We start from the raw sequence: 12,021 nt of genomic DNA, 5'->3' as shown, positions 1-12,021 counted from the left end.
GAGGTCAAAATGTTGGACATTTTCGCAATGATTTAATGAACGCGAAAAAACGCGAACACTTCCACAGCTTAAAGAGGCTGGTCGGGGAAAAAATGTCATATTTGCTAAAATGGCATACACATGTTTAAAATACCTTCTTATGAAATATACCGATACAAATTTCGCTGAAATTCACTCCCTAAGAGCAAAAAAATATAATTATATTAAAGAAATCCTAAATCCTCACCTGACAGTCTAAAACTCTCAATTGACCCAGATCAGTGATGTAATTTTACCGCACGCGCATCATCAACAAGGCCAAATGTAAACATCGCGGCGAAAGAAAAAGATGCATGCAAAAGTCATGACAGGCACGATGTATCAATACCGTTATATATAACAACAGCATATACATGTAGGTAGGAATACTACACTTGCATCATACATGACCTTTGAAAACAATTATTTACGTATAGTGTTGCTGTCTTGTCCACTAGTTGAGTCCGACATGGCACATGCCGGCGTGCTATTGTTGTTATCTTCCCTGCCACACTTTCGAAACAACCACGTGACATATTTAAATAGATCTGCGCTAAGTTTACGCGGGGCTTCCCCGAAATTTCAGTGGTCAAACCTGGACATTGCAAGCAGAACTCGACCATCATATTGCCGTGGTATAGCTTTTAGAAGGCCAGGGAACGCATTTAGACCCATTTATTTTGTATTTTTTTCCCCGACCAGCCCCTTTAAAAATGTCCATTTTTACAATATAACGATTGTATGATATCTATAAACATGAACTTTGTAGCCATCGGTACACAAATGAAAAAAATAAACAATGGTTCAAAAACCTGGTTTATACATGTATATAGTGTACCATTTTGGGCGAGGTTAATTTACAGAAAAAGTGACATTTTGCAAATATCACTATTCACTGCTGCAATTTGTTTGTTTGTTTGTTTGTTTGATGTTTGGCGTTTCAAATTAGCCATGACCATATAAAGACAGGTCTGTTACAATGTGCCGTATAAAAAACTATACAGTGCACAGTTACTGCAGTTTAAACAAAGTGTATTGCCAAACATAATTTTAATTACTGAATACAAGCACATGTTATTATAATTCTTTACCGCCTTATCCCATCATAGTTTTACAAGTCATTCAGATTGATATGTCTCCCCTATGCCTCGCTTTGACCATCAATGCAAATATCAGAGAAACTAACTTAAACGCAAAAACGTAATGTTGATGGAGATGCTGACAAAGTCAATGGACCATGAAAAGTAGGGCGCATCCAGCATTTGATGCATGGGTTGAGATGTACTACCTAAGATGCATCTTTGGTCTAAGTTTGGTTGGTTTAGCACTTATACTTTCAGAGAAACTAATCTTAAACGCAAAAACTTAATGTTGACGTCGCCGTCGCCGGAAAAGCAACAGACTCTTTTCCACTTCGTGACGGCGAGACAATAACTACACGATAGCAACACAAACAAACACGGCCATTTATAGACTTTATATGTATAATCCAAATAAAAATATATCGGATTTGCAAAGGTGATGCACATATCAAAAACATTTGAGGTAAGGTCTGTAGGAGGATATTAGGAATTTGTAATTGAACTAAAGATTCAAAGTATTCAAAATTTTAAACATGATACACCTCTCAAGGGAAAGCGAAAGGTTTTCTCACTTAGATGTCCATATTAACAATATTTTTTTGTTCTTCATTTTTTTACTAACTAAATTCCAGACAGTCACAATACATGAAGAACCGTCTGAGGATGGAATACATCAGCTACGTTCCTTTACATCAATACTCTCTTATGTTTAAGTTCACAGTTACAATATATGTAGCTGTATCGTTGTATAGAGATTTGTCTAGCTCACACAGACTGCTTGAATTACATTTCGGCACAGTTACGTTTTTTACGAATAAGGAAATTTTTCATCTACATCCAACTCAAACAGAATTCATAATTTTGACTTTTCTACTAAGTAGCTAAACACTTATCCGAATTGAAGGACAATCTATATGTGGATGCATTCCGAACATGGCGAACTATTCGAATTAGAATGTAACCTATTTTTAGCCAGGCACGAACAAATATTCAGGAATATCAGTTTCATAGTGTAAGGTCTATGAACGAATCCAATGCTTCTAAATAACTTTATTGACCATTGGATAAAAAAGTGCATGTAAGATTCTCGTATTTTTTCATTTTTTGTTTTTACATAACAAATCACGATATTCTTTGCGTATTGCAGAGTTATCTTCTCTTGTGAACAGGTAGTGATTGTTACGTCATTGGTTTGTGTGAGAAAATAACGTCGTTTTTTTCCAAAATAGATGACGTTACTCTCACAAACAAATAACTTAACAATCAGTACCTGCTCACAAGAGCAGATAACTCTGCAATACGCAAAGACGGAATAGGATACTTATGCACCAAAGTAACTGTAGCATGCATATATGCTGTTCCCATAATTAGATCGTGAGATTTAAGATAAAAAGTTTATCACTCAACCTGCAAACGAAATATATATCGCCCTCATAATTTGAATTCACAGACTTTCTCGAAAAGTACTATACCACCAGCGAATAATCTAACGGAAATCTCGGTCAAAGAGAAAACAACTGTTGATCAGAATTAGACCACCGGGAAGGAACGCCGCTGTTGAACCTCCCCGTAGGCGATCCCTTATCTTAATGTAATCTCGAATCTGATTGGACGGTCCTTAGATTGTGCTGAGCACAGAGCCTGATAACGGCAAAAGCTATTAAGATCTCATCACAGATCAGCATGGAGCAGTAGTGACCATCTGTATGAGTTCCGAACGCGTCTTTTTACCTAGTCCTCACAGAAAGCCCCCTCCCCTTTGTATACACTCATCCATTCACTCAAAGGGAGATAACTCTCAAAAAGATTTACACCACATTTTAAAACCAGACTGATCATTACGTAGATAGAAAACTTCACGTTTAAGACAAATTATTCACATGTTCTGTTCCTTGATCAGTTAAATACAATTATAAACATGAGTGTTACCTGGTTACAGAGAATAAATTAAAATTAATGAGGCCTTGTCATGAAAATAAACATTTCAATGAATTAAATCAAGGTATAGTCAGTGACAGGTTTTTCAATTATGAAACGTCATAAAATGACTTCTTTCTAGTAATAATAATGAAGAACTGTATCTTTAATAATACAAGAAAACAACACGTGCTTACCAAAAAATCCCGACATGGTATAGAATGAAAAGCTGGCATACAAGCTTAAGGTAACTTTGATTTGTTTTAATGCAAACATGACACGAAAATGTGTTTGGTTAGCATTGATAAATAATACGTTACAGACTAGAGCACATATTTGAGTATTAGAGCTACTTTTTTTATTATTTAAAATACTTCTTTGTATACCACAAATTCTATAGTCACTTCGAATTCTCAAACATTGTGTACTTCAGCCCTTTCTGTAATATTGGTACGCAATACCGATATGTTTTATCAATACAAATAAGCTTTATTTTATTATTCATCACACAGTTAGAAAGATTTTTTATATATGGGTGGTCGGCTGGTGCAGTTGATAGTGCACTTGCCTTTCACCAAGGCGGCCGGGGTACGATTCCCCGATCGGACGAGAAAAGGTATGGGGTCACCTGCCCGAGCACGTGGGTTTTCTCCGGGTACTCCGGTTTCCTCCCGCAACAAGACACCCCGCGCGCTAACATCCGGGAAAACAAGAGTGATTAATATAAGTTGAAATAACTTGTTTCATAACTGTTGTAAAGTAAATAAAGTTTATTTATTTTTGTTTTTTATATACTTACAGAAAATGTTATAGTATATGTTTCAACAGATCATCGGTATTCCAGCGGAAAAATGTATAGATATTCATGTAAACAGGGACATTTAAAAACAAAGCGGAAATTGACAGACCCTTTAATTTCACATTCAGAAATATATAAAACCTTGCTATCCTGCTTTCATTTTTTGAGAAAATTTGCCGTTAAATAGGGATTCGGCAATAGATTTAGGGATAGGATACATATAAAAAAGTTCTTCAGAAAAATAAGAACTTGAATTATATCTGTTTTGATGTCTCCGCGGCTTCTGATTTTGTGATTTATCAACCTTGAGATACAATTTGTGTGTGTTTTGACGTGATATGTACTCCACAGAATGTTTTGATAGAGATGGCGTGATAGATGGTACCTATCCATTATCTTTACTTGTGAAGAGAGTTCCTATGTCTTTCTCTTTGTTTTGGCTTCTTCTCGATTCTTGTTAATTGATGATATGATATAACCTTTTCTTATGTTTCTTTAAATTATCATAACTTTTCATGTACTGACTGCAACTGCAATAAGTATTCACTTTTTACATTGTATATCAAAAGAATAATAGTTATCATAAGCTACAGGAATTAGAACCCATTACATCTTGATTAAAAACCATGGAGCGTATCCACTGCTTTACCTGTCATGATATTTGCTATGGTGATACTTTTAGGCAACAATATCGGAAAGAATTTCAAAATAATTTAAATCCTATAAAACGGCTCGCATCCTATAATTAATTGTCATTGCAGGAATTTAAAGGAAACGACATACATTTAACAGGGAAATAACCTTTCATTACCTGTATACGGTAGGGAGATAGTAAAACTATTCACCTCAACAGAATATGATATTGATCAATCAGAAATCGTTTGAGAAATCGTACATGTACATCAATACTTATATAAATAATATACAAATGACGTATTACTGGGTGACCGGTCGGTTGTACTTACAAGGCGTTTATAAGTCACGGATTGACTTGATTTAACCTCAGAACCCTGACACTTATTCTTAATTAACGATGTTAATGTAATTAGTGTGTTGATTGATTTATATTAAAAGTACGTCATATGCATTATGGCGTTGTCATAGATACACTCAGATGACCCTCTAACCCCTTCTTCCCTCTCTCTCTCCTCCCCTCTCACCATCCCCCTATCTCTCTCTTCCTTTATCTACATGTGCATGTTTATATTTGTGCGCATGTGTGTGGTTCGGTGCGTGAATGTGTGGGTGTATGTATGTCACTGATTAATTAATTTATAATACATAGCTTATTTACGTAGTTCTGCCATCATGAAATTTTGTTAAAAAATATTATTGTACAGGGAAAGGGCTTGATATAAGTTGTAAAACTTGTGCCCAATTCCATTGCTATGTAAAAAAGGCAATTAAATATGTTTAAAACAAAAAAAATCAGATATTTAGTTCAACACACGTATTTGCGTATGCAGGGAATGCTAATTGCAGTTATAAAATAACATAATGTGTTCTGAGGTATGACCGGCTAAATAAAACAGCAAGTACGTAAGTAATTATATTTTACAAGGACTGCGGCAAAGTGATCGATGGCTTGAGATGAATACTAGGTAATATAGAGTAATAAATAGAAAGACATGCTACAGAGTCAGCAACCAGGGCTAAAGTGGAACCCATGCACGTGGTGGATACGAGAAGACAACAACCGAACCGGAGGAATAAACAAAAACAAATAAACCAACGGAGGCAAACTCACACGGTTTAAAACGGTTTGCGTGATTTTCATTACAGTTTGTACCTGTAACAAACAACATTATATCATTCCTGTCTGTCTAATCAACGACTGGAGTTTTGCTCACCGACGTTCTGAAAGCACAGTAACGACGAGGTATTAAAAATATCTGTGGCATTACGTGAGATTAAGGAACAGAATAATAATGTGTACATGTGCCTATATGATTTTGTTACTTGTGGCATGAAACGGCAGAAAAACACATACTTTTCTCGTTTTCTACGGGAGTTTCGTCCCTTTAACCAATCACTGCTGGAATTGTGTTAAATGTTTATGACCGAATGTGTGTTTATAGTGTTTCGATGACTTGAATACGATATGTACTCGGTCAACTTTGCCAGATAAATGACCAGTTACATTGTACCAACCTGAAGTATATGTTTTGAATCAGCTAATACATTTTATATTAGTATGCCAGTATTTACTAGTTTTCAGGAATTCGTTTTTAACCAGGCTCTCATCATGTTTTTATTGACTAAGATAGTTAACTTAAATATATCTTTTATTGTGATAATATTAACGGAAAAATAAATATAAATCCTAACTCAATAAGTTAAAAGAACTGAAACCACCTATTGGCCTTTTCAATGATACATCAAGTGAAATTTGCATACCGATATCTACATACTTAAGATTATCAGATCATTCTAAATAACCGATGACGATCGTACGAAATACCAGAACAGATAAAATTCAATTTTGATTAAAAAGTCTATTGAAATATTAGAAATTGAAATTTAAACTCAATGAATGTTTAGGAAAATGAAACACATACTGTAAAAAAACCACTTTTTTATGCGGTCTTTAATTTTCGCAGATTTTCTTTTCTAAAGTTGTTGCTATCGCCGAACTTGTTTTTTTCAGATTTAAGGTCAAATGACAATGGCACATACATGTTATGTTAAGGCAAGAATTAATTAATTTACTACTAACTCCAATGGTGATTTTGTCGCTGACAATCCGAACGCAAAAACTTGAACCCGCAAAAAACAACCTTTACACTAATAAAACCAGTTCTTGGCATCATGTATTGTGTATACGAAAGCTTACGATACATTCAAGTCATCAACGGTTTGTGTTAAATCTAATTCCAATTTTTCCATTTTTTGTTGGAGCTAATTATGCACATCTATTTTCTAATGATTTGTTTACATACATTCTCTTTTGTCGTTACTTTCCCTCGATCATTACACGAAGCAACAATTACCACATACATACAAATATGACAGGAAAAATCATGGATTTTGCGAGTAGTGGGCCATTTTCAGCAACTTTCAGTCAATACAAAATTAAGAGGGGCCATTCTATGTAAAATTAAAGTAAATTGGAACAACGAGGGGTCAATTTTAGTTTTGAGGGGTCAATCGCCCGCATTAACTCCTCCAGGAATAGCCATGTATGGAATAGATCATTCACTGGTTATCGAAGGTGAGAAAATGTCGAAAAATTTTCAACGGGAGCCTCATCATTTGAAACGCCAGTTACAATGCAATGTTTTTGGAGCACACAGATCAGTTCGCAAATACCTTAGTGTATGCTAAAGAGAATATGAAAAACGACAAAGACTATTCTTAATTCATATATACTGAATAGGAAAAGCTTGGCGACAGCTTTCGTCTTTCTATGCATCATTGCTTTATAAATACAATGTGTGACAAAGAATCCCGAAAGTAAATACACCGTTTAGACACGTATCAATACTCATGTTTAAGTAAATGCAAGTTAAAATCAATACGAATTAAAACAACTTGAAATATTACCACCGGGTAATGAGCTCCGTTAACACATATTCCGAATCATCGTCAGATATCATTTCATTATCAATATACATTTTGCTCAAAGGCAGCCACGAAACCCTCTCAAGGGTCTCATTTCAAGCAATAACACACAGTAGAATTAATCTTAGCACGAACCAGCGAAAGCTGTATTTGATACCCAAAATAGGGACAATCAATATTCAATAGAACGATAAATTCGGATTTCACCCACGACCACGTGTAATTGGATCGAAGAGATATATTTGAGGAACAGAACAAGGGGCAAATGAAATAGCTTACCGTATTACATGTACTTTACAAAAAACCTATCTCGTTCGTCTCTCCTCCGATTCTGTCAGGTTTGTTTCATATATGTCGTCTGCTCAGAAACCACTGAAATGAACTTGCATTGATATGATTCTTCCGTTTCAATACCAGACTAACTATTTTTAATGTGTTTTCAAACTGTCTCTGACATAGTACACTATAAGCTCGAATCCCATTACAAGAACTATCTAACGCGCCTTTTCCTCCCGATTTGTGTGTGTCAGATTTGTTCTTACATGTATCTGTCGTCTGCTCAGAGACAAACTAATATACACTTGAATTGATATGATTATTCCATTTCAATACTAGACTAACTATTTTCAATGACTTTTAAATGTTTTTCTAACGTGGTAAACTGTAAGCACGTATCACATTACAAGAACTATCTAACGCGCCTTCTTCTCCCGATTTGTGTGTGTCAGATTTGTTCTTATCTGTCATCTGCTCAGAGACAAACTGATATACACTTGAATTGATACGATTCTTCCATTTCAATACTAGACTAACTATTTTCAATGAGTTTTCAATGTGTTTCTAACGTGGCAAACTGTAAGCTGTTTTCGCATTATAATAACAATACAATTCGCCCCTTCCTCCGGTTTGTTTGATTCATTTTTTTTTATAATTGTTGTCTGCTCAGAGACTAATGGCATAAATTTGAATTTACCTGATTCTGTAATTTCAATATCTTTTTCAATTTTCCTTCTTTCTGAATATAAAACAGATTTAGTTGGGTTAAAATGTTTTCTTCTTCCGTAGGAATACGAATCATCCATTGTTTTTTTTTTTATTACAAATCATAAATTCATATTATTTGCGCGCATTTAATACATTTTTTTTTTATTTCAACGTTTGTTTGAAATATGATAGATGTGCTTTTTATAGGACAGGAAAAAAGAGTTGGATTTTCGTTACCGCGTTTCACAGACATTACAGCACTCATTTTTCGAAGTGTACAATACTTCATTTTTATTAAATTGTTAAAAAGATCATCCCTTGTTCTGATTTCTGATTTCCAGCCCCAATTACTGAACAAACAAGATAACTTCTGCATATTTATTTTAGTATATTCGTTTTAATCAGACCGGAAGGTAGGTTTCACATTTCCAAAATAAGTGTTAATTGATCTTTATATTTTCTATAACGAAATAGCCTAATATAGAATAATTCCAATAAATCTGCTACATGAAATCATTAAAATGAAACAATGTCACCCAGATTTCAAATGAACTCATGTTAGAATAAAAAAACATAATACTGAAATGCAAATGCTTAAAAAGGTTCGCAAGACATGGTATTGACATCATTAGCGCTGTTCATGGCTAAGCTTTATTTCAAATAAGAATAACAGAACAATATTCGTTTAACAATTGACTTAGCAGCTAATGTGTCGTATTACTCTGTAACCAATTTGCTTGTAAACATATATAAATAGATATATATGTATACAATGCCGTTCCGTCATAAAACTGTTTTCAACAATTTAATAAGAAACAAATTTCAACAACACGTGCTTAGAGTTTAAAGCACTAAGGACGTGCTACAAATATCATTTTCTGAAATTACAATAATTCTTTAAGCAATACTTCTTGCCTTTGGTCAAGTTATGAGGTGAGTGAAAACCTGAAGCAAGAACAAAGCCTTAATGATAACCAAGCTATCAAATTTTATGAAACTAAGTCAAAATATGGACAAAGAGAATAATTACATGGAGCCCCTCGAAAAGTAGAGGATATTACCAGGCGTTCTCGAAGGGAAAGCGTCTTCAGCTTCATAGACACCAACGCCATGTAAATTTCGGTAAATTTCAAGTAATGTTAGGTCTCAAAAAGCAAGAACCGGGAGACCAAAACAAAACCACAAGGTAAGCTAATTAGTAAAATTGAAAAATTAAAGAAATTATTATATATCCTTATGCTATCACGATGTCGACTATGAAACTTGCCCATAGTCTACATGAACTCTTATCTCTCAAAACGCTGTGCTGTTATGGTGCCCGTCGGACTCTCGACATATGTTAAGAGAAATCGCGGTACTGGTGACAACGGTTTAAGTTTAAATCAATTTTATTGCAACAAAAGACAAATGGATTGGACAAAAGTTATTGCAACTTACTTACGTCCTTTCCGTAACAGAAAATATATATACAAAATTAATGAGTCACGTAATAACTTAATACAAATTCATATATGTATATATATATATAAGATGTTAAAGATGGATAATAGCAAAAGAGGTAATGATAGGATTAGGGACACCAACGTATAGTTTTTAAATATGTATTCGGAGAGTTTATTTGAGATCGCGTGTGTGATTTTCCCAATCAAGTCGGCGTAAGTGGTATAACTAATCTATACATACATGTCCTTCTGCTTTTCTAAAGTTCAATCACATTCCGTGCCGCATTTGCCTTTCTCCTGTGTCACTCCAAGTCCTTCTGTGAATTCCTGCCTTACATACTTAGCCGACTAGATTAGGAAAACCGAACACGCACTCTTTGTCATATGGAAACGGTTATGATATTGATGGACGCTAAGATTGAAGTTAGTACACAGAGATCGTTGGTGTTAACAACGGTTGTTTCGAGTTGTGTATGCAACTTATTGCAACGCATCCTTCGGTCAATATTAAATGAACATAGTATTGCGCTTATATAATACATAAGATCAATGCTGGTGTCTTATGTCCTAGCTTTTGCCAAAAATCAATCTAATTAAAATTATATCTTCACATCGCTCCCGTTTACTGATATGTCGCGTTGAAACTCTAACAACATCCCATAGAAGGTCACGTCAGAGGTCAACATGAATGCATTATCGCATTTATAACAAGCCAATCAAAACGCGACATAACTCTTTCATTCAACCAATCAGAAAGCAGGACCTGTAGCATTTAATGCAGACACCTCGTAGCCCAAAATCCATTTTAGTTTCAGGTTGTTAAACTTTTTAACGACAACATCCCCAGAAGAGGAAGTCTCTCTTATTTCAAAGCAAAATCCACAAATTGTACAAACGTTGTCTTGTAGATAGACACGGCGTGGTTTCATGGGTGCCGCCATTTTCGATGCTCATTTGACACCTCTCGGTCTTTTATCATAGCAAGTGTGTTCCGAAATCATTACATCATCACTTACAGAAATGCGTAAGCTCTCATCTGATTGGTTAATGCAAAGGTCGCCTGAACATGACCCTCTACGGGATGTTGTTAGATCTTCAACACGACATATCAGTAAACGGGAGCGATGTGAAGATATAATTTTAATTAGATTGGCCAAAAATACTAGTCGATCGCGGCCTACCCTGATATTAAAGCATGCAACAGTTTTTCAGTCTTGAATTTCCCAGGTGTTTTGAATTTCCCAGGTACATGTATAAATAGGCAGCAAGCGTTCTACATTGCAGCATTCAGCTGTTTTGTCCTTCTAGGACCTATCGGTGATGCTAGGGACCAAAACGTTGGAAACCTGAATCGCTCGAAATTATTATATATCCTTATGCTATCACGATGTCGACTATGAAACTTGCCCATAGTCTACATGAACCATTATCTCTCAAAACGCTGTGTTGTTATGGTGCCTGTCGGACTCTCGACATGTGTTTATATGTCTCTATAAAAAGAGATGGAGAAAAAATAGGAGCATGAATGAATTCGAATTAAAGATAATATTTGATGTTTACATGTACGTGTCAAGTCGACATGTGATTGTATACGACTGCAACTGTTGTTTATAAAGAGCAAACCAATTTAATGCATGAATCATTTTAGCGACATAAGTAAAAATCGGTAACAGTGGGTGTCCTTATTGTAAAAATGCAACGGGATCGGTCGAGGTTCAAAGCCCGGTCTTCCGATCAAACGGAAGTACAATATAGCCCAGAGGCGCTACATGTACAGTTATAATCAATACGAAACAAAATTATGGGGAGGTTACTGTTTTTACGAACAAGCCATTCGGACCTATATGATCAGCAATGCACATATCAGAGAAACTAACTTAAACGCAAAAACTAAATGTTGATCGAGATGCTGACAAAGTCAATGGACCATGAAAGGCAGGCCGCATCAAGCATTTGATGCATGGGTTAAGATGTACTACCTAAGTCCAAGATGCATCTTGGGTCCAAGTATGGTTGGTCTAGAACTTATACTGTGAAACTAACTTGAACGTAAAAACTTAATAATAACGCCGCCGCCGTCGCCGGAAAAGCAACACATCATCATCAGTCTCGCCTCCACTGCCTGGCGGCGAGACAAAAGCTAAACAGTGGAATTCTCTGTTTTGCCTGCAGTGGGTTACATCCGAGAGACAATCGTTTTGATCTTAAGCATAAATAC

This window comes from Mizuhopecten yessoensis, unplaced genomic scaffold, assembly GCF_002113885.1.
Source record: "Mizuhopecten yessoensis strain PY_sf001 unplaced genomic scaffold, ASM211388v2 scaffold11171, whole genome shotgun sequence".
Lineage (NCBI taxonomy): Eukaryota > Metazoa > Mollusca > Bivalvia > Pectinida > Pectinidae > Mizuhopecten > Mizuhopecten yessoensis.
This window is presented reverse-complemented; position numbering follows the sequence as displayed.